General features: G+C 43.5%; 1 pseudogene across 1 annotated transcript in view; it reads right to left on the bottom strand.

Annotated features, from left to right (window-relative positions):
- Nucleotides 1–25,416, bottom strand: part of LOC147673926 (uncharacterized) — a 206,331-nt pseudogene extending 180,915 nt beyond the window's left edge. The window contains exon 1 of the transcript XR_015302522.1: nt 25,308–25,416. The product of XR_015302522.1 is annotated as an uncharacterized LOC147673926 (transcript). The remainder of the gene's footprint in view (nt 1–25,307) is intronic.
- Between the last annotated feature and the right edge of the window lie 280 nt (nt 25,417–25,696).

Below are 25,696 nucleotides of genomic sequence, written 5' to 3'. Positions count from 1 at the left end.
AGATGGTTTTGAATTAGTCAGCTGAAACACCTTCTACCTCCACAGGTACGGAAGGGGACACAGTACCAGCATGTAGTTTCAGGGCAGCCCAGAAGGAAGACCCCACCCTGGAAAACACCTGGACCCAGACGAGACCAGAGGAAGACCAAGAGGCTAGCCCTTGTTTCATCGTTTCTAGGGGGCTGTTGTATAGGAGGGTGGTAAAACCCACAGAGAGCCTTAAACAACTCCTTGTTCCCTTGCCCTATCGGGACCAGGTCCTCTGTTTGGCACATAATCAGGCGGGTGGTGGTCATTACAGGAGGGAGAAAACAGAAGAATACCTCCTGCAACGCTTTGACTGGCCAGGGGTTTTCATGGACATCAGGAGGTACTGCGCCGCATGTCCCCAATGCCAACACTGTAATCCCCCACATTTCCTGAAAGCCCCCCTTTGCCCTTTACCAATCATCGAGATCCCCTTTTCCCGGGTAGGGATGGATCTCGTAGGTACTCTGGTTACCTCCACAAGGGGGTATCGTTACATATTGGTGCTGATAGACTACGCCACACGCTACCCAGAAGCGATTCCCCTGTCAAGCATGACCACCAGTAGCGTAGCCCAAGCCATGATAGGCTTCTTCAGTCGGGTTGGATTCCCACGTGAGCTACTCACCGATCAGAGAATGCCCTTCATGTCCAGGTTGATGGCCCAGGTGTACCACCTATTAGGGGTACGCCAAATACACACCTCTGTGTACCACCCCCAAACGGACGGGCTGGTTGAGAGGTACAACCATACCATTAAGAACATACTGAAAAAACAGTCAGCGATACAGGGAGGGATTGGGTCATGCAACTGCTGTTAACCCTCTACGCTATTTGAACCCATACCCCGTCCTCCACTGGGTACAGTCCTTTCAAGCTGGTGTTCGGGAGAAAGCCAAGGACCCTTGAAGACATGGCGGCAGAAAGGTGGGAAGAGGAAGAAGAAGAAAGGAAAACCCTTCTGGATTACGCAGCCCACCTCAAGAACCGGATGTCCACCCTGTGGGAGGATGTCCTGCACAATCTGGACTCAGCCCAGAAAAGACAAAAGAAAGGGTACGATCGTCAGACAGCCCTCAGGCAATTCCTGGTTGGGGACAAGGTGTTTCTCCTCCTCCCCTCCTTGGATAACAAACTCTTAGCCCAGTGGCAGGGCCCTTATGTTGAAATCGCCCAGGTTACCCCGGTCACATATAGAGCAGCAGTCCCCCACACAGGGAATAGAGGGCAGGTCTATCATGTTAATCTGCTCAAGAAATCTGTGGAGGCCAAAAAAAGGGTCATAGATCCCCCATCGAACCTGCTGATATCAGACAGCGCCCCATTAGATATTCCGTTCCCACCGGCCCATACAACCACAGAACCCAACATGATTCCACGGGGCTCCCACTTATCCCAAGAACAAGAAGAGACACTCTTGGCCTTTGTGCACGACTTCAGAGAGGTCTTTTCTCAGAAACCAGGGAAAACCCCCCTTGTCCAACACAACATAGTGACAGACAGGGCCGCTCCGATCAGACAGAGGCCGTGTAGGATACCAGAAGCCAGGAGGCGGGTGGTCGAGAATGAGGTAAAAGATATGCTACAAAACAGGGCCATTGTACACCCCCATAGCCCTTGGTGCTCCCCGATAGTTTTGGTGCTGAGACCAAATGGCACAGTGAGGTTCTGTGTTGACTATAGACGTTTGAATGCGGTCTCCCGTTTTGACTTATATCCAATGCCGGAGTCTACGAGATGATCGAACGGCTAGGCACGGCCCGTTACATGACGACCATGGACTTAACAAAGGGGTATTCCCTGAACTGCTGACATCCCTTTGTTTTGTTGTTTCGCCTTTTCTTTTGGGATTGTTTTCATTTTGCTGACTACGGGCGGTAGGAGGGGAGTCCAACAAGAGACCATCCCCCAGACAGACCCTGATACGGCATCAGAAGCCAGAGGAGCAGCTGAAGTAAGAGGCTCTTCAGTAACTACAAGTCAGGAAACCCTGGGGTGGGTGCAACATCCAAGGGGAGGAGAAAAATGATAAGAAAAGAGAAGGAGAGCATGCTGGCAAATCCGGCGACATATTGTTAGGAAAGGGGACCCTTGCTAATAGCCTCTTTCTTCTTCACAGAGGGGAAGACTACTGCAAAAGGGGAGAAGAAACGGGAAGAAAGGAATGGCCCAGTCCCTAAGGCAGCCCAGAGCAGTGCGACGGATCAAGAGGTAGTAACCCTGGAGAAACCCATACCTTTTATGTACCAATTCAAAATAAATACCACTTCCTAAAGCAACCTAGCCGTCTGTGGTCATTGGGCAGGTGACACAGTGATGAAGTAAAATTCCTAACCAAAGATAATCCAACAATTCCAACCATATACTTCTTGCTTAACAGTCACAAAACATTGATAAATTCACCGGGGAGACCAATATTATCAAGCTGCCACAGTTTATATAAACCTCTTTCACAATATGTGGATTCATTCTTGGCACCAATTGTCACCACATTGAATTCATATATCAAAGACACAGGGGATGTTTTAAGAATCCGAAATGAAACACAATGGCAAGAGGACTATCAGCTAGCCACAATAGATGTAGTATCGCTCTACACATCGATTAACCATAACACAGGACTTGGAGCTTTGGAATACTTCCTAGGACAAAGAGATATTAAATATCTGGAACATTCAAGAATGATTAAAGAAATGGCGGAACTCTGCCTATGCAACAATGTATTCAAATTTGATCAGCAACTATATTGCCAAATGTGTGGGACCGCCATGGGCTTGTCATTTTCACCGAGCTACGCAAATCCTACAATGGGATGGTGGGAGAAAACAGTAGCTGGTTGTGAAAATATGGATACATTCACAGAAAAAGTCATGTTATGGTAACTATTTATCAATGAACTCTTTATCATATGCAGTGGAACATCGGAAGAATTCAGCCAATATGTAAACCTGCTAAATAACAAGGCTGAAGGACTGAGGTTTACGTATAACTCCAGCAAAATGAGGATATGGTTTCTTGACATTGAAGTGTATCAAGAGGAAGGAAAATTGAAAACTACAACATATTGCAAGCCAACTGCTACCAACAGTATTTTACATTGCTCCAGCTTTCACCCAAAATCTTTGATTAAAAGCAAACAACACTGCACATTTTTGCTTATGAAACGCAACTGTTCAGATGAAAAAGAACTTGAATGCAAAATGGATGAAACAACAAAGAAAGAAGGAAGAAGCAAGGCAGAACAAATCACCAGGGATCAGACTCTTCAGACCACAAAAGACAATGTAAAGGAGGAAAATCCAGACATTTCATTCAATTTAATTTAACAGAGTTTTATATAGCGCAAACTTGACCCGAATCGGGTATCAGAGCGCTTCACATAGCACCAGTTGCATTACATGAGGACACATTCATTTTTGTTAGGCACGGGCATGTCGTGTCAACTTTCTTTAAATCTTCGCAGCACAGAGTCTGATTTTTCCACGAAGAGTTTGGATGCATTGAAAGGCATAATGAAGGCCATAAGGAAGCTTGTGTATCACCACAAAGTCAGGCAACATCATCCATTCATGCCATACATATGATCCTGACATACAGTAAGGAGAATTACGCCATTTCAGACATAATGAACAAACATTGGAATGTGCTATTGAAAGATCCAGATATGAGGAAAATTCTGATAGATATACCAAGCATAACATACAAACGAGCTCCATTGTGCACAGCCATTTCTCAAAACCTTAAATTAAATCATGGTTGACAGATCTCCAAGTCGGTTTGAAAAAATGCGAGAAATGTAAGGCCTGAAAGATAGGTGAAAATAAAAAAGAAATAACCAACTTCAAAGGAAGGAAGTATACAATAAAAGAAAAAATCAACAGTATGTGGTATATATTTTAGAATGCAATTGTGGATCCAGATACATTGGAAGCACTATTTGTCAACTTAAAAATAGAATGTTAGAACACATATGTGCAATTCAAAATGATGACAAAACATATGCCATGACCAAACATATGAAAAGACACCAAAATTACAGTTGGCAGCAAATGAAATACTGGGGTTTGGCAACAGTCCCAGTGAATGAAAGAGGTGGAGACATGACTAAGAAACAGATGTCTTGAATCAAAACTGATGATTAGACTCCATACAAAGCAGCGGATAGGCCTTAATGGGGACGAGAAACTGCATGTACATTTGTAAATATTGACACATCAGAATATTGATCATAAATGTGAAACAAGAACAAACCTAAGAACACTAAGCACTGAAAGGATGTTCAAAATGGAGCCGAAATGAATAATTCCAAGGCACTTAGCCAGGATGGAACTAAAACTGTGATAAATATTCAAAAATATGTGAACTCAACAAAAGAGAACATTGCTGAATGGTTTCATAAAAAGTATTCTATATATAAAATAACATGCACTGTAAATAATATCATTTGTATTGATGAGAACCACATCTCCTACAATGCATCAAATTGGTTGTGTGGGTAATTATCTATAAATAGACACAAAAGGTGGATCACCGCTTACCGGGATCAAGACCAGAGCGGTCAAAACGCTTTGGTTTGTGAGAGGACTTGATGGTGTTTGCTGTTAATCACTGGATTAAATAAGCCTTAATATTGATCTCCTGGAGTGCGAGTAATATGTTGTTTGGTGAAAATAAGTAATACAGATCTCGATTCTTTTTCGGTACTACTCGCACCGATCGTGAGCGCGCTGGATCAGAGAGATCACTTGGTGAAAAAAATATATACATATTTACTGGCCACTCTCACACACACTCTATGCGATCTCATTACGTTGGCCAGGAGAGCCATGTAGGTGTTGAACAGGGTCTGGCTGAGGGATGGGCCTTGAGAGATGCTACAGATGATGTTCTTAGGTTCCTAGGTGAAGGGCGGTAGGCGATTCGAAGTGCTCTGCCTGTGAGGAAGGAGACGATTCCCTTGAGGGCGTCTCCTTGGATTCCAATGTTGTGAAGCCTTCTGATCAGGGTGTGGTGTGATACTGTATTGAACACTGCTAAAAGGTTGAGGAGGATCAGGATCGCTGTGTTATCTTGGCCTAGGGTGGATCTGATGTCGTCTGAGTCTGCAATCAGGGCGGTTTCAGAGCTGTGGTTAGTGCCGAATCTGGATTGGGAAGTATACAGAAAATCGTGGCTCTCAGGTGTTCTGTAAGTTGGCGGTTGATGGCTTTCTTGAGGACTTAGGCTAGGAAGGGAAGCAGAGAGATGAGCAAAAGTTTTTGTTTTTGAGATCTTTGGGGTCGGGGATGGTTTCTTGAGTAGGGTCTGGACCTCGGCATGCTTCCATTCCTTGAGTAAAGTGGCTGTGGTGGTTGATACATTGAGGATGGAGGTGAGCTCACTGCTGATTGTCTTGCTCCTGAGATTGAAGAAGTGGTGGGGCACATGTCTGTGGGTGCTCCTGAGTGGATGTAGGTCATGATGGCTGATACATCTTGCATGGTGAGCTGGTCCCAGATGGTAAGTAGGTGGTCATATTCTTCATTCGTGGGATCAAGATGGCTGAGGAAGTTGGTGTCTTGGAGATTGAAGTTTCTGTAGATGGTGAAGATCTTGTTGTGGAAGGAATCCACCAGGAAGTTGCAGAGTTTCTGTGAGGGGACAATGACGATTCCAGTGGTTGAGGGCCTGCAGAACTCTCTGATGAAGAGCTCCTTGCTGTAGGTGGAGCTTGCTTTGATGCGGTCAGCCAGGGTGCTTCTTTTTGTCTTTTTTAGGAGTTGGTGGTATGATTTTAGAGCTGATTTGAAGGTTGTTTGGTCCATGGACTCCATGCTAGTGCACCTTTTTCTTTCAAGTCGTTTGCAGCTGCGCTTCTTGGTTCTTAGTTCCGTCATGCACCGACTTGCTTGTAGGATATTTTGGATTTTGTGGGTTTACAGAGGGGCAACTCTGACAGTGCAGTCTATGATCCAGGCAGAGAATTCTAGACTGCCTGTTCAAGGCTGGTTGCAATGTGTGGGCGGGAAGTGTTGAGGGCACCGGTCCATTGGCTTTTTTAAGATCTTGTTCCAACTGCGGTGTGGTGTGCTGGGTGACTTGGGGCAGTGCCAGGGAGCTGCGAGACTGAAGTAGTGGATGGTGTGATTGGTCCAGATGAGCTTGTTGACACAAATATACTTAATTCTGTTGCTGGCATTTAAGATTGGGTTGAGTCTGTGTCCTGAGATGTGGGTGGGTGTTGGTGACCAGTTGCTTGATGCCAATGTTGCTCATGCTTTTGAGGAGTTTGGAGCAGAGGTTGGAGCTGTTGGGTTCATTGAGGTGGAAATTGAGGTAGCTGAGGAAGATGTCGTTTTTGGAATCAATTGCAAGCAGGACAATGAAATCGGGAATGGGGTTGCAGAAGCCGATGTGAGGTCATGGGGGTAGGCAAGGGTATCTCTGATGGTTGTTTTTCTGTCATTTGGATCTGGAAGTTGAGGTGTTCCATGATCGGGTGATGTCTCCTGTGGTGGTGCAGTGTATGGTCTCCTTGTGAATGATGCGATTCCGTCTCCATGCTTGTTGATGCTGTCTCAGTGTGCCATCTTGTAGCCGGGAGGTGGGAGGGGTTAGAAGGAGACACAGGGTGGGATAGAAAGTTGGCTGTAGCGGTAAAATGGTGTGAGCAGCAAAACAGGTGCAAAGAGAACAGAACAACCAAAATAATACAAGAAACTCTCATATAATGCATACAATAAACAGCAGTACTGAGCAACAAGGGGGTTACAGCCACTAGAGGACAAGCAGTCCCAGTGTAGACATGGAACACTTGGCAGCAGCGGGAAGCGATGCACTGACCAGTGAGTAGGACTTGGACTGCTCTACCTCGATACCCTGAGAGAGCCAAGTGCTGGAAGGTTGCAGACTTGTAACTGGAGAAGGGCCAACATCCGTCCCAAGTAATAAACTGATTTCTTACACAGATGAGGGTTGGGCACAGGGTTTTGGCCATATGCTCAATATGCTAAAAGAAATGCAGCAATTCCTTAAAATTAGAATCAATGTTTGCTTGTGTGTTTCTGTATGATTGTTTTCTAAATCAGGGATTAAGAACCTTCAGTTCTTTGATCTTCATACACCCTAAGGTAGCAGGATGTACACTACGGGTCGCAAGTTGATACTTTGCATTTTCTGGATGTGTGATTACTAGTCCACAACTACCTATTTATTGTATAGACTTTATAGTTAGGTATGGTAATCAGAGCTTGTGTTAAAAAAATACCCTCAGAAATTCACTGAAAACAAAGGGTTAAAGTGAGGTTATACTTGGATGTTGAAATGAGATAAAAACTAACCACTATAAAAACTGAAAAACCACTGAAATTTGCCAGTTATAATTGATGAACTAATTATAACTTGCACCTCCATCATACACTGCTTATGATCACACGTATTACCTCACTCATGGCATGTTTTTTATATAGTTGATGACATCACTGAGGACATCTCAAATGTTGTGTAGAGTTAAGATTAGTAAATCTATACTTACCCGCATGTACTTACCTTTATGATATTGAGGTGGTCGATATTCTACATATGGGTTTTTGCAGAATGATTTGTTGGGGAGCTCAACTTACCTGGTGCTGTGCTTGTCACTGGACTTTACATACCTTACGCCTGCAATTGGTGCCACTGGTATTTGCTGCCGCCAACATAATCATCTGGGGATATTTCAAGTCTCGGTCCCTGCTGCTAGTGAGGAGGCTGGTCAGGGACTACAAGCCCCAGCAGCCCTAGCGGCGCGCACTCCACCCACGCCGGTTTCAAGTGCCGGGAGGCGCTTAAGAAGAGCACAGGGCTCACACAGTGGGCCCGTCTGCGCCTGTCTGTGGCCGGATGGGGCAGGGCCACCCCCCTTGGATCAAGAGAAGCAGTAACCATGAAACCTGGTAAGAGAATATACATCAAGTTTCCCTATCATCGAAGACTCTCACATTGATTAACGATGGGTAAAAGGAAATTACGACTACAGGGGAAAGTGCCCTTAAAGGGTGCACCCATTACTAAATACCTAAAAGACGCTGTGGGGCTCATTAATAGTGAAATCGTTCACGTTGAGGAACAATTAGCAGCTACACAAACAGCTCTTGATGCTGCATTAAAAGAGTCTGCACTTGAAGGAGGGAAGGCGCCTGTTATATATGTGACAAATATGGGAAACCTGGGGAGGAGATTGAGCTGTCTGTAGAAAACATCTCTGCAAAATAAAGTGTCCATAAAATGCCTAATCCATGCGTTTCAAAGACATCCTTGGAGATTTCAGTTCTAAAGGATGACACGCTCCCTTTATCTCCTCCCGCAAAAAAAAAAAACGTTTTGAGAATTGTATATAGCCCTGTGCAGAAGTTACCAACAAAGACTAAAACTAAAGCTAAACCCAAACAAAAAAAGGGTGAAAATAATCCAGGGATGATAAGGGGGGCAAATAACTCCACTAACCAAAAGCCGCAAGATCTTGAGATATTATTTAAAAGACTTCATGGCAAATTGGACAGCATAGAAAGACGCTTAGGGCCTCATTAGGATGGAGGATTTTCCGCATCCTCTGGGCCGGCGGAAGCCACCGCCGGCCCGGAGGATGCGGAAAACCCTCTGCGGACCCACCAAAGACCCACCGCCACATTAGGATGGCTGGTGGGTCCTGGTTTCCGTCCGCAGCTTTTCCGCCGCGGTTGCCTTACTACCGCGGCGGAAAAGCTCTAATATGGTGACGGTGTCTCTCAGACACCGTCAGCCAGATTAGGATGTGCTCGGAAACATGCTTTTCCGTGGCGGCTTTTCCGCCGTGGAAAAGCATGTGTAACTTCACTGCGGGGGCCCATTGCGGGCCCCCTAGGTGAAGGGGGGGTGGGGGGTGCACATGGGGGGTACCTATGGTACCCCCCTGCATTTGTATGTAGAAAGCAGCAGGCACCGCGCGGTGCCTTTCACTTTCTGCATACAAATGCTATGCGTGCATTTTTAACATTGCTGCGGGTGCAGATTGAAGCTGCACCCGCCGCAATGTTAACAATAGAGGATGTGACCGCCAGGGTGGCGGTCACATCCTAATAGCACAGGAGGGAACTCCGCAGGCCATGCGGAGGTTCCCTCCTACTCAGGGGTCGCGGACGGACGCACGTCCGTCCGCGATCCTAATCGACCCCTAAATGTCAGAAATTAAACTAATACAGAAAGATACGCCTTTTTAACGGAAATGGTTATTGAAATTGTACCCTCTAAATCTACGAATAAGGTAATCAAAACCTCTAAGCCAATTAAGTCAGTTCCTAACCAAACGGAAAATGACAGAGAAAATAGAGGCCAAATTACCAACTGCTCTATTGATCAAAGAGAGAACACTACTGCAGTGACCTTAAAGGACGCCTTTGCATCACAAATCATACCCGGCCAAAGGACATATTAAGATGACATCCCACCCCTTATAACGGTGCCACAAAATCCAGAATTACCAAGGACAAATAGAATTACAGAAGACTACAACAACACTCGGGGTCCACTAAATCTTCCCCCACAGGAGACTCCATATGTTATTATTTTAAACAATGTCCCAAAACTAGCGGTTAATCAGAGGTCTTGAAAAATCAAGTCGTTCACTGGATTTCTGAAAATGCCAATGTTGGGGTTAACACATTGCACCAGGCCATTATCATGTTCAGGAGAGTAAACTGGGTGGGCAATTCCAGAAAAACATGCCAGTGGGATTGTATAGTTCCGAAGGAGTGACGTGGTGGGTGATTTTCTGAATGCTTTATTGAACGATGACAATGGGCTTTGCCCTGATGATGTTAATCATATAACGGCTGTCCCACTGGGATACTTTTATAGGCCAAGCTATAGCAATACCCACGCATGAATGAACTACTGTTTACCACAATCTATACCACTGCATAATAGATATGCAGTATTGAGAAGATGCAGTGAAATAGATTGTCTTAGAAATGAATTGGTTGGGTCATCTGTCACGAAAATGGATCATACCATTAATAATAGTGTGGTAGATGTTAACACGACCTCACAAAAGGCAGTAAATTATTTGGACGACACCTCAAGTGGTAAGGAGGGTGATGATGATACTTGGAACTTGGCGAACTTAGAGACTGATGATTTAACAGTATCATCGCAAAAAGGTGATTTGGATAAACACGGGACTAGCAACACTGAACATACACATACTGGTAATATGATGAAAGTTGGCCCTAGTATACATCCAAGTGAATCACTAAACTTTATGACATGGAATGTTGCAGGGATCAAAAATAAAATTAATGATGTGGTGTGGTTGAAAACACTAGATGGGTGCGCAATAGTTTTACTCCAAGAAACTTGGTGCACTGAACCTTTTTTTATAAATGGTTACCAAACTGTCTGTTCTAATGCCAGCCCAACCATGATGGGAAGAGCTAAAGGAGGTCTAGCTACACTAATTGCTACCACATCGCCTCTGATTTTAAAGAAAACGTTTATCTCATCTGAATATTATCAGTTCTTGCTTTTGCACTCAAAAGGAAAGGAGGTCATCATCGTAATAAACCTCTGTAATAATGTATTTGATAAATCAAAGAGCAAAGTCATTGGGCTACTAGAAAATGAACTGGATCACTTCCTGGCGGGTATAGGCGGTGACTATGTATTGTTATGGGCAGGGGACTTTAATTGTGTTAAATGTGCTTATGAAGCAGGAGAGCCCTGCAGATACTGTAATCATCTAGGAGACAGGATCCCCCATTTTTCTCACAATCTGTATGGGGAATCCATTAACAATGCAGTGCATAAATATGATTTAGTGATCCTGGAATCCAACACTGGGAAAGGGGAAACTAATATACAAACTTTCGTAGAAGCAAGGTCATCTTCAAATATAGACCATTTTATCGTATCAGCAAACTGCAGTAAATTGGTGGAAAAAGTGCTGATTAATATCAGCCTTTTTAGTGACCATCATCCCCTAACAGTGTCATTAAGACTTAATCTGACACAAAAAGAACAGGGTAAGAGAGTGGAAAACCACTTTGTTACTCAGGGGAATAATGGAGTGTCACTAAAATGGTCATGAATGAATCCTGTTGTATTTATGGCAAATCTTAAAGGAAAAATACAAAGGGATCTAGAAACCTGCCTGGATAGTTCTGCCTCGAGCTTGGCGATAATACCTGCCTTTAATAAAATTACAACTGAAATTGCTGGTGATTTAACTAGTAAAAGACAGAAGAAGGTGTGTAACCCTAACCTCAGATGGTTTAACCACGAATACTCTAAGTTGAATGGGGAATTGAAATTGGCCGTAAAGCAAATGCCAAGAGATAGCGCAAGAATTTTCAATTTGAGAAAAATCTATAAAAATACTTTGAAAGAAAGAAAGGGGGAGATTAGTGAAGTGGCATGGGAGAAACTAATCCAGGCTGAAGAGATGAAAGATTCAGTCCTTTTTTGGAAAATAGTTAACCTTCCCTTTTTTAAAGTGAATACATCAGTAAATATTGATACTGTGGTACCCCCAGAAGATTGGGTTGCCCATTTTGAAGGCATTTTTAACTCAGATGGTGCAAACATAGGTGAGAGTAGAAAAGAAATCTTTATACTTGTAGAACCCGTTAAATCCCCACCAATATTGCCAGAAGAGATTAAATTAGCTTTGCAAAAAAGTGTGATGGTAAAGCCGCAGTTACGGACGGGGTACCCATAGATGTTTTTAAGTACAATATGAATTTCTGGATTTTAATGAATATTAATGAATTCTGGATTTTAATTAATGTTTTTAATGCCACCCTTGGGGGCTTCTTACCTACCACTTGGGTTGAAAGTATCATTGTACCGATTTTTTAAAAAGGGGATAGAGGGAAGGCCAATTGCTACCGCCCAATATCTCTTCTTGACTCCACGTCAAAATTGATGGGCCGAATAATGGTGGAAAGACTTGAAAACTGGGCCAATGAGAATTTTTTTTAGACTGATGCTCAGTATGGATTCAGAAGAGGTATTGGGATGTTAGAACAAAGTCTAAACCTAGAGTTAATAATAGGGAAGTATACACTAGCAAAGGAAGGGGCGCTACACCTCTGTTTTGTTGACCTCACTAGCGCTTTCGATCTATTGAACCATTGTAAATTATGGCAAACACTGAAAGGGCTAGGGGCCCCCATTGATATAATTACATACTTATCCCAGATCTACACCCTCTTAACATCTAGGGTACGTTTTGGAAAACCGGGGGAATGTACTCCTGACTTTAGGGTCATGTGTGGCATCAGACAGGGTCGCCCCTCCTGTTTTCCCTTTATGTTAACAACGTAGACCCCTTTTTACAAAATCTTAGTGTAGATGCTTCGAAAGTTGGGACTCCCCTTACGCCAGTACTACTTTACGCAGACGTCGCTGTCCTAATATCAAGGACAGCGAACAGCCTACAAAACCTCATTGAAAATTTTGCTCAGTACATGACTGATAAAGATCTTAAATGAAATCTAAAGAAAACCTTTGTAATGATGTGTGGGAGCAGCAGGTATAAAAACAAACAACATCTTGTAGGTGCAGTTGTAATTAATAGAGTCTCATCTTTTTCTTATTTAGGGATGCTTTTTAATAAGAATAGTACATGGAATACCCGTATTGAATTATGCAACATGACATTTTTAAGATCTATAGAGATCATTTTTAGATTTTCGGCAAAAATAGGTAATAAACCCATCCGAGAAATCCTAGCACTTTACCGGAGCAAATGCATCTCAGGGGTTTGTTATGGGGCTGCAATTTTGGGAGATCTAACATTGTCTCCCTACAATCTCAAGAAAATAAGTTCTTAAAAAGATTGTTGGCCGTCCCTTGTGCTACCGCAAACTATATAATCCATAAAGAACTATCAATCCCGCATATTAGTGATACAATAAATGTTGCCGGTCTCACCTTTTGGCATTATGTCGGTCAAAAGACAAAACAAAATTCACAAAAGAATTGATTATGGACTGTTTAGCCCACGATTTAAGTAGAAAGATCTCATGGCTGGAATACATTCTCAATCTTTTAAAATATTGTAAAGTCGACATAGATGGGAAAGACCCCTTATCTGTACATGAGTTTAGTAAAAAGGAACTTAACCCTTTCGCTGCTGATGACGAGCTCAGCTCGTCATCACCCACGGGTGTCGTGTGCTGATGACGAGCTGAGCTCGTCATGTAAACAGCAAAATGATCATTTGCAGCACAGCGCAAAAATCACCGCAGCAGCCATGCGGTTAAGTTGAAATATTTAAAAATAATAGAAAATGAAAGAGAACGGTCTGCTAGCCAAAAACATAGCGTCATTTTATATTGCGAGCGACTGCTTGTAAGGGGTATACAGCCATATTTAATATTGGTGAGAAATGTACAACAGAGATTTTACCTTGCAAGGTTAAGGATGGGTACATTACACTATTTGGTTGTTTTCCCTTTAGCGTAAAAATGATGTCACAAACTACCAAATTGCCCAAGTGACAGAAAATCTACACAATCCACAATGCACTTTATTCTTTTTTGTAGTTTTTAGAAGGGTATCCGGAAATCAGTTTTAAAACCCCTTTTTTATCTAACATGCTTTTTAATTATAAATACGCTTTTAACTTTGTATGTAGTCTAGAAAATGCGAAAATCATAAATTCTGTAATTTGTTTTGCACAACTTCCAATTAGGAAAAGGAAAGATTATTCACATTTGGATGCGTTGCTATATGAAAATTTAGAAGACTACCCTTACTACTGTTTTTAATTGTGTACCCTTGATAAGATGGGACACTCTGCACTTAGGGTATTACTATGCACCAGCACTTTACCTCCCAAGATTAAATGTAATGTCCCCTGATTAATCTATAAGTATCCAGATTGTGCTGGGAAGAGAGCCAAAGCAGCGAAAGGATGTGGGCAAAAGCCGTTAGAACCAGAATGACTGCAATGAAGAATTGCCATTTAAATAGTGATACAATCACATCTTGGCTCACCTTTCCAGGCAAACGAGAATTGAGAGAATCTGCTGCTATGGTGTCACAACAATGTGATTTATTATATCTAAAGAAGAAATCATCTATTAGCTTCTCGTTGGCTTCACTTGGCCAGGAAGGTGTTTTCCCTTACTTATCACAGTTACCAGATCCGGGTTTGAGAAAAGAAATCCTAAGGGTTCGAGTGGGATGCAATCCAATCTATTCATCCAACCCATATAAGACAGGGGTGCAAAATAATAGCGGTCTTTGTCCCTGCCCTTTGAAAGCCAAATGCACTATTACGCTTATTCTTATGGACTGCGCTTTTTATCTTGCAAATCGGATCAAGTTTTTAAGACTGTAGTTTTTTAAATGTGATGTTCTTCATAGGAACAAGGCGGTGGAGTAACTGTCTGAGATGCGATATTTAAATGTGGCAGTTGGGATTGCTCGGTTCTTACGATCTGTTAAACAGAATTTAAAACAAGCATTTGCAATGCAATAGGTTTCGCATTAATTAAGTTTGAGCTATTGGCATTGCTAAATATTGCAACACCAATTGCAACAAAAGTCTATAAATTGTAGGCCAAAAAAATGTGTATTTGTTTTTGTAGCAATGGTGGCATGCTGCGCTTTAGATGAATATGTTTAAAAGTAAAGTGTGCCATACTGCGATTGCTACAATAGTTAATTGTAGATGCCTTAACAATTGATGTGTGCACTGTTTGCTGGTGGTGTGTGTGCCTGTAGAAATTGTGCACTGATGGCTGGTGGTGTGTGTGCTTGGTGGAAGTGTGTACTGCTGGCTGGTGTTGCGTGTGCCTGGTGGAAGCGTGCACTGACGGCTGGTGGTGTGTGCCTGGTGAAAGCATGCACTGACGGCTGGTGGAGCGTGTGTGCCTGGTGAAAGCATGCACTGACTGCTGGTGGTGTGTGGGTGCCTGGTAAAAGCGTCCACTGACGGCTGGTGGTGTGTGTGTGCCTGGTGAAAGTGTGCACTGACGTCTGGTAGCGTGTGCCTGGTGGAAGGGTGCACTGACGGCTGGTGGTGTTTGTGCCCGGTGAAAGCGTGCACTGACGGCTGGTGGTATTTGTGCCCGGTGAAAGTGTGCACGGACGACTGATGGTGTCTGTGTCTGGTGAAAGTGTGCACTGACGGTGTGGTTGTGTGTGTGTGGTTGTGTGTGTGTGTGACTGTGTGTGAGGTTGTGTGTGTGTGTGTGGTTGTGTGTGTGTGTGGCTGTGTGTGTGTGTGTGTGTGTGTGTGTGTGTTGTGTGTTTGTGTGTGTGTGGTTGTGTGTGTGGTTGTGTGTGGACAATACTATTCCAGATACACTGTATCAGAGTGCACAGATATACTGCACTACTTTAGTCTCACTGCACAGATGTACAATGCTATTCCAGATACACTGTATCAAAGTGCACAGATGTACTGCACTACTTTAGTCTCCCTGCGCAGATGGACAATACTATTCCAGCTACACTTTATCAAAGTACACAGATATACTGCACTACTTTAGTCTCCCTGCGCAGATGGACAATACTATTCCAGCTACACCGTATCAAAGTGCCCAGATATACTGCACTACTTTAGTCTCAATGCACAAATGTACAATGCTATTCCAGAAACACTGTATCAGAATGCCCGGATATACTGCACTACTTTAGTCTCACTGCACAGATGTACAATGCTATTTGAGATACACTGTATCAAAGGGCCCAGATATACTGCACTTCTTTAGTCTTCCTGCGCAGATGAACAATACTATTCCAGATACACTGTACCAAAGTGCCCAGATATACTGCACTACTTTAGTCTCAATGCACAGATGTACAATGCTATTCCAGATACACTGTATCAGAGTGCACAGATATACTGCACTACCTTGGTCTCACTGCATCAATATGCATGTTTTTTGGTTTATTTATAATGCATTTAGGGTGCATTGATTAAACTAGTAACATCCATCACACTGCAGGGATATACAGTGTAATATCACATGAGTTACAGTACGGCTCACTGCACAGATGTACAATACTGTTCCTGTTACACTGCAGTCAAGTGATATCAATAAACATTTTTTTGTATTACTACTATTGTTTTTACTAAACAAGTACCACCATACAGCACACTGCAGGGACACACTGTGCAACATGCATCAGTTACAATAACTGTCACTGCACAGATGTACAATACTGTGGTGGTTATATTGCATTCCACCACAGGATACACAATACTGCTTCCCTCACACTACATCACTCCAGGCAGATGGACGAGAAATCTTTGATTACACTGCGACCAATTTCACTATCAAGAACACCACTCCTGTTACATTTCATACCTCAGAGAAGGGTATATTTCATCACACTGCACATATATACAGTATTACTTTGGTGGTACTGCAACGGAGTGCAGCTAATAAATACTGATTCACGTACAGTACACCACGCTGCATAGATATGATCCGCTGGTGCAGTGCATACATCACGTTACGCAGTTTTACACGACTGCTTGAGGCACTGCATCCATCTGCAGCTATGCCATACTGCTTCGTCACACTGCATAGCTATAGGACACTTCTGAACTACACTGCACCATAATGTACAGATGTACAACGGCGTTTCAGCGGCACTGCATCAGAGTGCACAGATAAACAATGCTGCTTCGTTGCACTGCATCACACTGCATAAACATGAAACGCCTCTGCACTACACTGCATCATGTCGCACAGATACACAGCCCTACAGTACATCACACCATTGCTTCGGTTACCCTGCACCACACGGCGGGGATCATTAACCCGAACCCACGACACTGCATAGTTATGACATTCTGCATCACAATGCACTTCAGTTACACTGCAACAGTTGGACTACTGAACTATAAAGTGGCACTTCGTGTAAAAATAAACAACATTTAAGGCGTCAGTTGATCATAATCCGCACAGACAAACGTGCAAAAATAAGCACACCCAAATTACCATCCATCTCAGAACCTCTACACACGGTTTTTGAATGAATTATTTCATTTAAATATGACACATACAGGTCAAAATGAAGTTGACTGCTGTTTAAACCAAAAGCTTATATTTAAAACTAACAATTTGAATAATTTTGCTCCACTCTGAACACTGATAACACGAACATACATTGAGCAAAGGACACATCCTTAGAAGTAAAATAAATAAAGGCCCAGTGGAAATCCCAAAGGAAGGAAATATGTGAAGGCACAATGATCTCAAATCAAAGGGCGGCATTGCGGTTTTTTTTTTAACAAAATGAAGAAAATGATACGAGTCGGAGAACTAAAAACTGGAATGAGAAGACACGAACAGAGATAACAAAAGAAGAGGAGCTAGTAAAAACGCACACACACACCTACCTGCGGGGCAGGGCGAAGGGGCAAACGCTGCCTGGAGAACGGCTAAGAGCACACGACTGCAGCCCACAACACCAACGAACTAAGCATGACGCACTACAAAACAGAGCTTCATGGAAAACCGCCCAACTCTAACCCCACGCAAACCTTCTCGACAAGTTGGGACAACTCTGAACGCTTGCACCCTCTCGATGAGTCGGGCAGTGCTGTTTCAAACTGTCCTATATGTTTAGGAGGCATGTTTGATTACGCATCTTTCGTAACTTTTTTTCCCTTTCTTTTTTCGTCACTGACAGGATGTTGCGCAGGAAGGGGTTCCTCAGACCTCTCAAGTAATCGGACAGAGAGGCTGGTAAAGGAACCGGGAAACAGATAAAAACAAGCATTGGCCACGCAGCAGTAAAGCTGCACGGCCGAGGATTGGAATCGGACAGAGAGGCTGGTAAAGGAACCGGGAAACAGATAAAAACAAGCATTGGCCACGCAGCAGTAAAGCTGCACGGCCGAGGAATCGGACAGAGAGGCTGGTAAAGGAACCGGGAAACAGATAAAAACAAGCATTGGCCACGCAGCAGTAAAGCTGCAGGGCCGAGGAATCGGACAGAGAGGCTGGTAAAGGAACCAGGAAACAGATAAAAACAAGCATTGGCCACGCAGCAGTAAAGCTGCACGGCCGTGAAAGGATCATCTGCATATTAAAACAAGTCAGGTCCCGGGCCGGCAGCCAATCACAGCGCGGCCCAGGGAATGACTTCACGGGCGCGGCCCAGGGAATGACTTCACGGGGGTGTCCCGGCCGGCAGATTCGGGGGCGTGTTTTTCGCCCTCTCCCCTTCCCATTGGCTGGAAGGTAAAATTCCAGCCAATGGGAAGCGGAGAGGGCGGGACTTAAAAAAAGACACGGAAACGCCCCCAAATCGCGTTTTCAGGGGAAAGCGTGATTGACAGCCAATTTCTTCCAATGGCTAGCCTCCATTTATGGAGCTAGCCAATGGAACAGAGGGCGGGACTAAGCAGTACACTGTAGGGACAATAGATTTCTCCTGGGCGGAGCTAGAAGCTCCGGCCTCAGGCGAAACCTAAAAATGAAATGAAACGGGGATGGAGTGGTGAGGAAGGGGGGCTCATTTTAAGGTTTTAATTAATGTGTACTTTTTAGAATGTTTATGGACAATTGTCTAAATAAACTTGTTTTTGAACCTGAACCTATAATGCTTTATTGCATTTAGCACCCTAAAAAAGGTTTAATGATTGCTCTGTGGATTTTAAACATTGTATAAATGTATTTTAAAAATGATTTTCTCTGCATTTGTATGAATTAGAAATGACAATGTAAATGTAGGAATGTTTTCATAATAGTATGCTTTTATGGTGAGATTTGTTGCACCGAATAAAGCTGATTTAGATTTGATTTGATTTGTTGGCACTCAATATTATAGTAGAACAGTTAGTACAGGCTGCATTGCAAACTGTCTTTCAACTCAATAACAACTCTGCCACCTACCTCCCCCCAATGACATCCCTTCATTTTCCTGTCCTATTTATTACTGAACTGCCCTCACATTCCAATCCTATGCTGATGACGCACAGAACTACCTAAGGGAGAATATGTAAAAGTATAGTCTCGGATATTTTAAAGAAATATGTGGATTTAGACAGTGACTTCAAAGGGAATGGGGTGAAGTCTGTGATGTTTCTTTTATGCTGTCTTCATGTGCTTAATTACTTTTCTCTTCATTGTATCCTGCGCATTTTTATAATGGGAATGTTAAAAAGTGGCCCATGGGGCAAGGATGCATCCATCCCTGATTTTCTGCATATCTGCACAAGTTACATGTATGTACAATTATTATAGGTGGGTCCATTTTACTTAGACAGGGTAAAGTGTACATAACCATGCCAGGGGAGTCTGGCATTGTCCTGACCCTCGTGGACCAACCAGCTCTATAACCAGGCCTGGTTCTAGAGGGTGGGACGGGTGGGCCAGGCCCACCCAAACATGAGCCTGGCCCACCCAAAGAGGAGCCTTGGCCCTGGCAGTGAGGGCTTGAAGGCAGGCGTGCAATGCGCAGGTCGTGTCTGTCATCCCGGGCCGACACAGATTCCCGGGCTCGCACACAGAGACAGTGTTAGAGATTAGCATAGCACCCCACCCGAGTACTTAACAGGTCTTTAAAGACCATTAACATGTTAATGAGGCTTTGTTTATTTTTTTCACCCCTTCATTTCTGTATGGTGAAAGGTGACAAATCCTTTCTTTGACAACGGTAACCTTTGGTAACCTTTTTCTACTGTTCTGCTGCGTTGATATTTATTTTTCTATGCAGCACAGGAGAAAAGAAGTTTGTTTATTCCTAGTCACCTTTCCTAACCCCTGCAGTGGCTTATCACATCAGGCTGTGAAACAAAGTTTGACTAATAGAGTAGGTAAGAGAATGTTTTACTACATTTTTTTTCTTTTTAAAATCTGCAGAGGCCCAGCAGGACACATACTTCGTGTGCGCTTCATTTAAACAGTTTTTATCAATATTGTGGCCAATGCAGGACAACAATAAAACGATACAATATGCCCAGATAACGCTGGTGATTAATGATCCTGCTGGAGAGCAATCATTTGTTTGTTAGTAGTTTTTAAATGTAGATGAGCTGTATTTTATGTGGAAGCTCAGTGGGTTACTGCCTTTGTCACAGACATCCTTGTTTTACTTGCAGTTCAGAAGGTACAATCCTAACATAGGACAGTGACCAATGAACTGTCACCAAAGAGTTGCCTACAAACATGAATGGTATAGTTAAAACTTCGCTTTTTTTGTTTTGTGATATAGTTAGAACTTACTCAGTCTTTCATTATTCTAATGTTTCTAAAATGAGTATGTTTGGGCAGATGTACATTTTTATCAGTAAAGCTGACCCCCATGGAATACTCTTTAAATCCTAAATGCGTGTTTCCCCATATCAAACCCTTTTAAAATATACTGCCCACCAGTATGGATGACGTGATTCATAAACCTTGTAATCCTCATTTGCTTAAGTAACATTCCCTATAGGCTGATTTACATACTTGTATGATTTATTGTCTCTGTATAATGTGTGTGTAATGTAAAGTACTGACATACACTACACTGATATGAGTAGCGCTATACAACAAATGAAATGCATATGAGAGAGGGGCTACGTAAGATGAGGGGCACTGTTGGAGGGTGGAAGTGAGGGAATCCGAGGAGGAGGTAGTGGGAGGGGCTATGGAGCGATGAGGGGCACTGGTAGAGGATGACAGTGAGGGAATCTGAGGAAGAGGTCATGGGGTGGGGGAGCTAGGGAGAGATGAAGGGCACTGGTGGGGGTGGTAGTGAGGAAGTCAGACGAGGAGGTCATGAGGGGGAGGGGCTACAGAGATAAGGGGTACTGGTCTTCGAGGAGGAGGTCATGAAGGGGAGGGGCTATGGGGGATATGAGGGGCACTTGTGGTGTGAGGAAATCCGAAGAGGAGGTCAATAGGGGCGGTAATGGAGGGATGAGGGGCACTGTTGGAAGGTAGTAGTAAAGGTATTTACGGAAAAAGAGGTTAATGGTGCGGTGCCAAAAAAGACTTTCGCATCAGTCATGGCCTTTTGGTTTTTGTTTATTTATTTAGCAGTCATGTCATAAGGGCTACTGTGGAACATACTTTAAAGTGTGTGCTAATTATATTTACTGCTATAGTCAATGTTTTAAGTTTGAAGGTGATTTTACTAATGTTTTTACCGGGCAAAATGAAAGTGGAGCCCGATGGTGCCTGATATGGGGCTGGGGCCCAAGGTCAGCTGTGAGATAAGGTGCACTGGAGAGGAGTAGTGGATATTCAAGACTGTAAGGGAGTATGTTGCAGAGTGTGGGGTCAGGTGGAGGTAGTAACGAAGAGGGATTCTCCCTGAAGGCTCGCACAGGGGGAGCCCGAGAAGTGTCACTTGCCTGATCCTCCCACCTCAGAAACCTCCTCTTCCCATCAAAGGAACATTACATGGAAAAAACACTTTTTGAGAGTGAGGACATTTAGAAAGAGATATGGAAAAGAGTGCGTTTTGCTGGGCCTTGCAAGACTAAGAAGAGATAAAGGAGGGCCGCGAAGTAGGCCTGCCCAGAAATATGTGCGACAAATCGAGCCCCAGTGGCCCACCCAAATGCACCCTTGGCCCACCCAAATAAAAATTCCTGGAGCCGGGCCTGTCTATAACCTCCAGCAATATATATATTTTTTTAACTGAGATTAAACATTAGTGGTAGCATGAAATAAATACTCTACCTCCATCTTCTACCCGCGCGGACGTTTCCATTGAGACCGCTGACGCCCTCTCAGACCTACAGGTTACTGCGGTGAGGAAAATCACCAACTTCAAAATGGCCGGTGCCAACCGGTGGAGCAGCAAGTGCGCCATGGACGCTACTGCAAGGAAGGAAAATGGGACCATTGAGCCAGGTTGCGTAGGAAGAAACAGAAATACTTGGCAGCAGAGGGTCCTTTACGCCCTTACCATTTTACCTGCTGCACCATTGGAAGCTACCTCCATGGTATCCGGATGCCCGAGTTCCAGTTGGAGCGTCCAAGGCACCACAATCCCGCCTGCCTCGTGCCAGCTTTAAGGATATGCATGAGTTCATATAAGCCTCCTCCGGCTACCGAAAAACACGACATTTAAATTGCTATGTGGACCCCCAAACGAGGCTCTAGTGCTGCTCCTGTGTTAAGAATATCACCCGATAAACCCTCCGCAGGCCGCAAGCGTGTCCTCTGCCTCTCCACCCCCCCCCCCCTCTTCTGTGGCCTGCCTTGTGTGAAGAACTCCGCTCGGGTGCAGCGTTGTTGCATAAATGACTTGGTTCTGGGTGCATGCCGTCAGTAATGCAACATAACGTGCCATCTATATACTGTTGATGCAACAGTTTCTTAGAAAACCTTCAAAACAAAACAGTTCACCTGAAAACACATTAGCACTGACATGTTTTGCCTGTAGCACCTTAGGCCGAAATCTTTTTCTATCTTCTTGTTCTGATGATATTTAGGTAAAGTGTATACGCCATCCGACCTATAAACACTCGGTACGAACTAGAACATATTTCGATGGTGGTAGATCCTGAGCGTCACAAGTGGAAGGCTTCTCGAGGGTGCGAACAAAACCAAAATGTGTCAAACTGTCATTGCGACTTCCTGCCTCGCAGAGCTCAGGCACAGGGACCGCTGCACCCCCCGCCCCCGCCCCCAACCGCACGTCAATAGTGCTTTCGCAACGCCGCACCTTTTCTGGCTCCTGTCACCTCAGGATCGGGAGAGACAGAACATAGAATCCGGCACAAAACAGAAGAGGCCCCATTAACGAATCTGAGGGCTAACATAGAGGACAATTTTTGCAAATGGGGGAAGTTTTCAACTTGCAAAGACAAGCAGGATATATGTTGTATATGCAAACATATTTGCTTGCTGCATGCAGTGTTTGTGGTAATATGAGGGAAATCAGCAACAACAAGCATTGGCAATGCCAATAAGTTTTGCCTTTGAGAGTTATTGGCTTCGGAAATAACTCGTAGTCATGCTGTCCAGTAGCATGGATGCCTTACAGTCTGGCTAAAATTAATTTAGAAAAAAAAGTGTTTATGGTTATTTTTCGCCATGCTGCACAGAAGCCACGCTGTTATACAGCATGGCTCCAAATCATTGCCAAATTCGCAATGTCTATACTGTACAGAATAAACCAAAGGCAATGGCAGAGCCAATAGTCTCAAAGACGTGATCTATTGGTTTTGCCAATTCTTGTTAGGTGTCAGTACAACATCCATGTGATTCTGAGCAAACCAGGGAATCTCCCCAGATGAGAACAGAAAACAAATATGACATTTGACAAAAAAAATCCTATCACGTAAAGAAAGCAACTGCCCCCATGGCCATGCCTTAGTGAAATTAATTTGGAGCAGCTAACATCTGTTGTCACAATAACCACCCATTTCAAAGGAGGAAAGGGCTTATTTGATGTGGGTGTGACAGTAAAACACAGTTACAAAGGGCACAAGGTTCAACAAGGACAACAGGGAGGCAGAAAAAAAATACAGGTAGTGCCTCAATCACAGCACGGTCAGCGGAAGGACAGCAATCAAGCTTCAGTAATCAGTATTTGGTCCATGCTCCAGCCGAAAGGAGAGGAAGTGAAGCCTGCATGCAAAGGCCAATTAGAAGGTAGCAAATAAGAATGACAATGAAGCCAATTAATGTCAAACAACTGGTGGGCTGCAAACCCCTTGTGGTACATGGTATCTCTCGCAAGCGTGTGAGCCCCTAAACTTAATGTTTTTACAAATTAAACACTGATTATTCATTATCTATAGAAGAAGGTATGAATAAAGAGTTATGTGAGTATGCAAACTTCACCTACATTAAAGATGCACAATTGATTGTGATTAAAATCCAGTTTAGTGGCCGGGTATTTTCTCATCTGAGCACCTCAACTTGGAATAGAATTGATCCAAAGGTAGCACAATCTAACCATTATGAGGAAGTTAACGTAGAATTCTAGGTCACTTTCATTCCATATGGAAACAAGCATTGGTAAAACTAATTGGTCCGGGCTTGGCATGCTGGTACAATTCCACGTTTCTTATATTTTTTATTGCAAGAATATGCAACAAAAAAGTAAAAAAACTTTTGGTCACCTAAACGTGGCTGCCACATGCTTGCATTAAACATTTTAAATGGTAAAAGCCTTCACTGATGAAGCTGTTGTGCTCGTATTGCTTTCTATAAAAGCCTTTCACTTGTTACATGCATTATATTATTATTTGTGAAGGAGACAAAAATAAATCACCATCTAACCAAACATTTAAATTTCATGCATCTGCATTGTTTCAATATCAGTTAAACACTTTAGAACTTTAAAAAAAGACAAACAAATAAATCACTTTATAACTGGACAAAATTAAGTGTTGGCATAACAAATTCCTGCTGAATATAAAAAAACAAAAATGAAAAAGCACACTTTGAACCATGTTTAACAATGAAGAGAAAATAACTATTTTAGGTGGAAGAGAAAATAACTATTTTAGGTGGATGTGAACAATGTGCAAAGGCTTTGTGCAATCAGTCGGCATGAAAGCAACTAGTTGGTAAAGTGGGCTCACCCATTAGCAATTTTCACCTAGTGACATTTCGAAAAATTGAAGTAAGCGGATACATGGTGTTCATATTGCGGCGGGGGCGGGAGGCAGAGGGAATATACTTGCAAACTAAAGTCCAGATTTACTAAGCTCTTGCGTTGCCCTTGCCCCATACAAAGGCATAAGGGAGAGTTACTGAGCAACGCAAAGCCACATTGTGTTGCTCTGCGTGGCTAGTTAAATCCAGAGAAATGCAAGGCAGGGCAAATAGCAGCGTTGCATTACTTTGCGCTGGGTAGGAGTATCTCGGGAGGAGCATGAGCGTTCCTACATTATTATACATTCACCCATGGACTTTGACGCAATCCCAGATATACTAAGGGCAGTAATTCTAGAATGGAGTCAAAATAACACACCTTCCCAACAGAGGCATAACGAGGAGAAATATACTCAATTCTCCTCGGTATTTGCTCTTTCTACCTGTTCTACCTTCTTCAGTCCACATAGAAAGAGGAAAATGCCTCTAAGGGCGTTTTTTGTTCAGAAAGGTGTCCCTTCCTGCACAAACGCAATCCTGCCTGCAATGCAGGCACCCACTCATTGCTGCAGCGCAGGGAGAGAGCAGGAAAGGATAATATCTAAGTAGATATGGCGCATTCCTGCCGTCTCCCTGTCACGCAGCACAGCAAGTTGTTTTGCTGCGTTGCATGACTTCTTTGCAAATCTGCCCCTAAGACTCATAGGTGCAGAAGCTCCTTATTCAATGAATTATTCTTTTACCCCACCCTCGGAGTGGTACCCCTACCTTTTTTTGGGTTCTGTTTGAAGTCCATGCCTATGGGCTGACCTCTAAGTATGTGCCGTCAACTCCAGGATGCTGTCGCCCGCGCGATGCCCCTAGCGAGACTGCGTGAGTCGAAATGTCACACACTCTGCCAGTTCTGAGCCGTTATTTGAGCTTTTTTCGCAGCCAGCAGCAGACAGGATGTGGGAAGTAACCCACAGCAGCTAATTCAAGTTGCACACGCAAAATGGCAAACCCAGCAGCTGAACAAAGAAACAACCAAATCTGAGACTCTTCTCTACGAAGTGACGTCATGGAAATAGAAGTGCCGAGCTCAGAACATTTTTTTCACTTTGAGGTTTCTTAAGGGAGCTGACAAACATTGTGATTGAACGGTAGTAAAACTTCTG

Source organism: Lissotriton vulgaris, chromosome 12 (assembly GCF_964263255.1).
Source record: "Lissotriton vulgaris chromosome 12, aLisVul1.2, whole genome shotgun sequence".
Taxonomy (NCBI): domain Eukaryota; kingdom Metazoa; phylum Chordata; class Amphibia; order Caudata; family Salamandridae; genus Lissotriton; species Lissotriton vulgaris.
The sequence above is the reverse complement of the archived record's forward strand: the minus strand, read 5'-3'. Positions and strand labels throughout refer to the sequence as shown.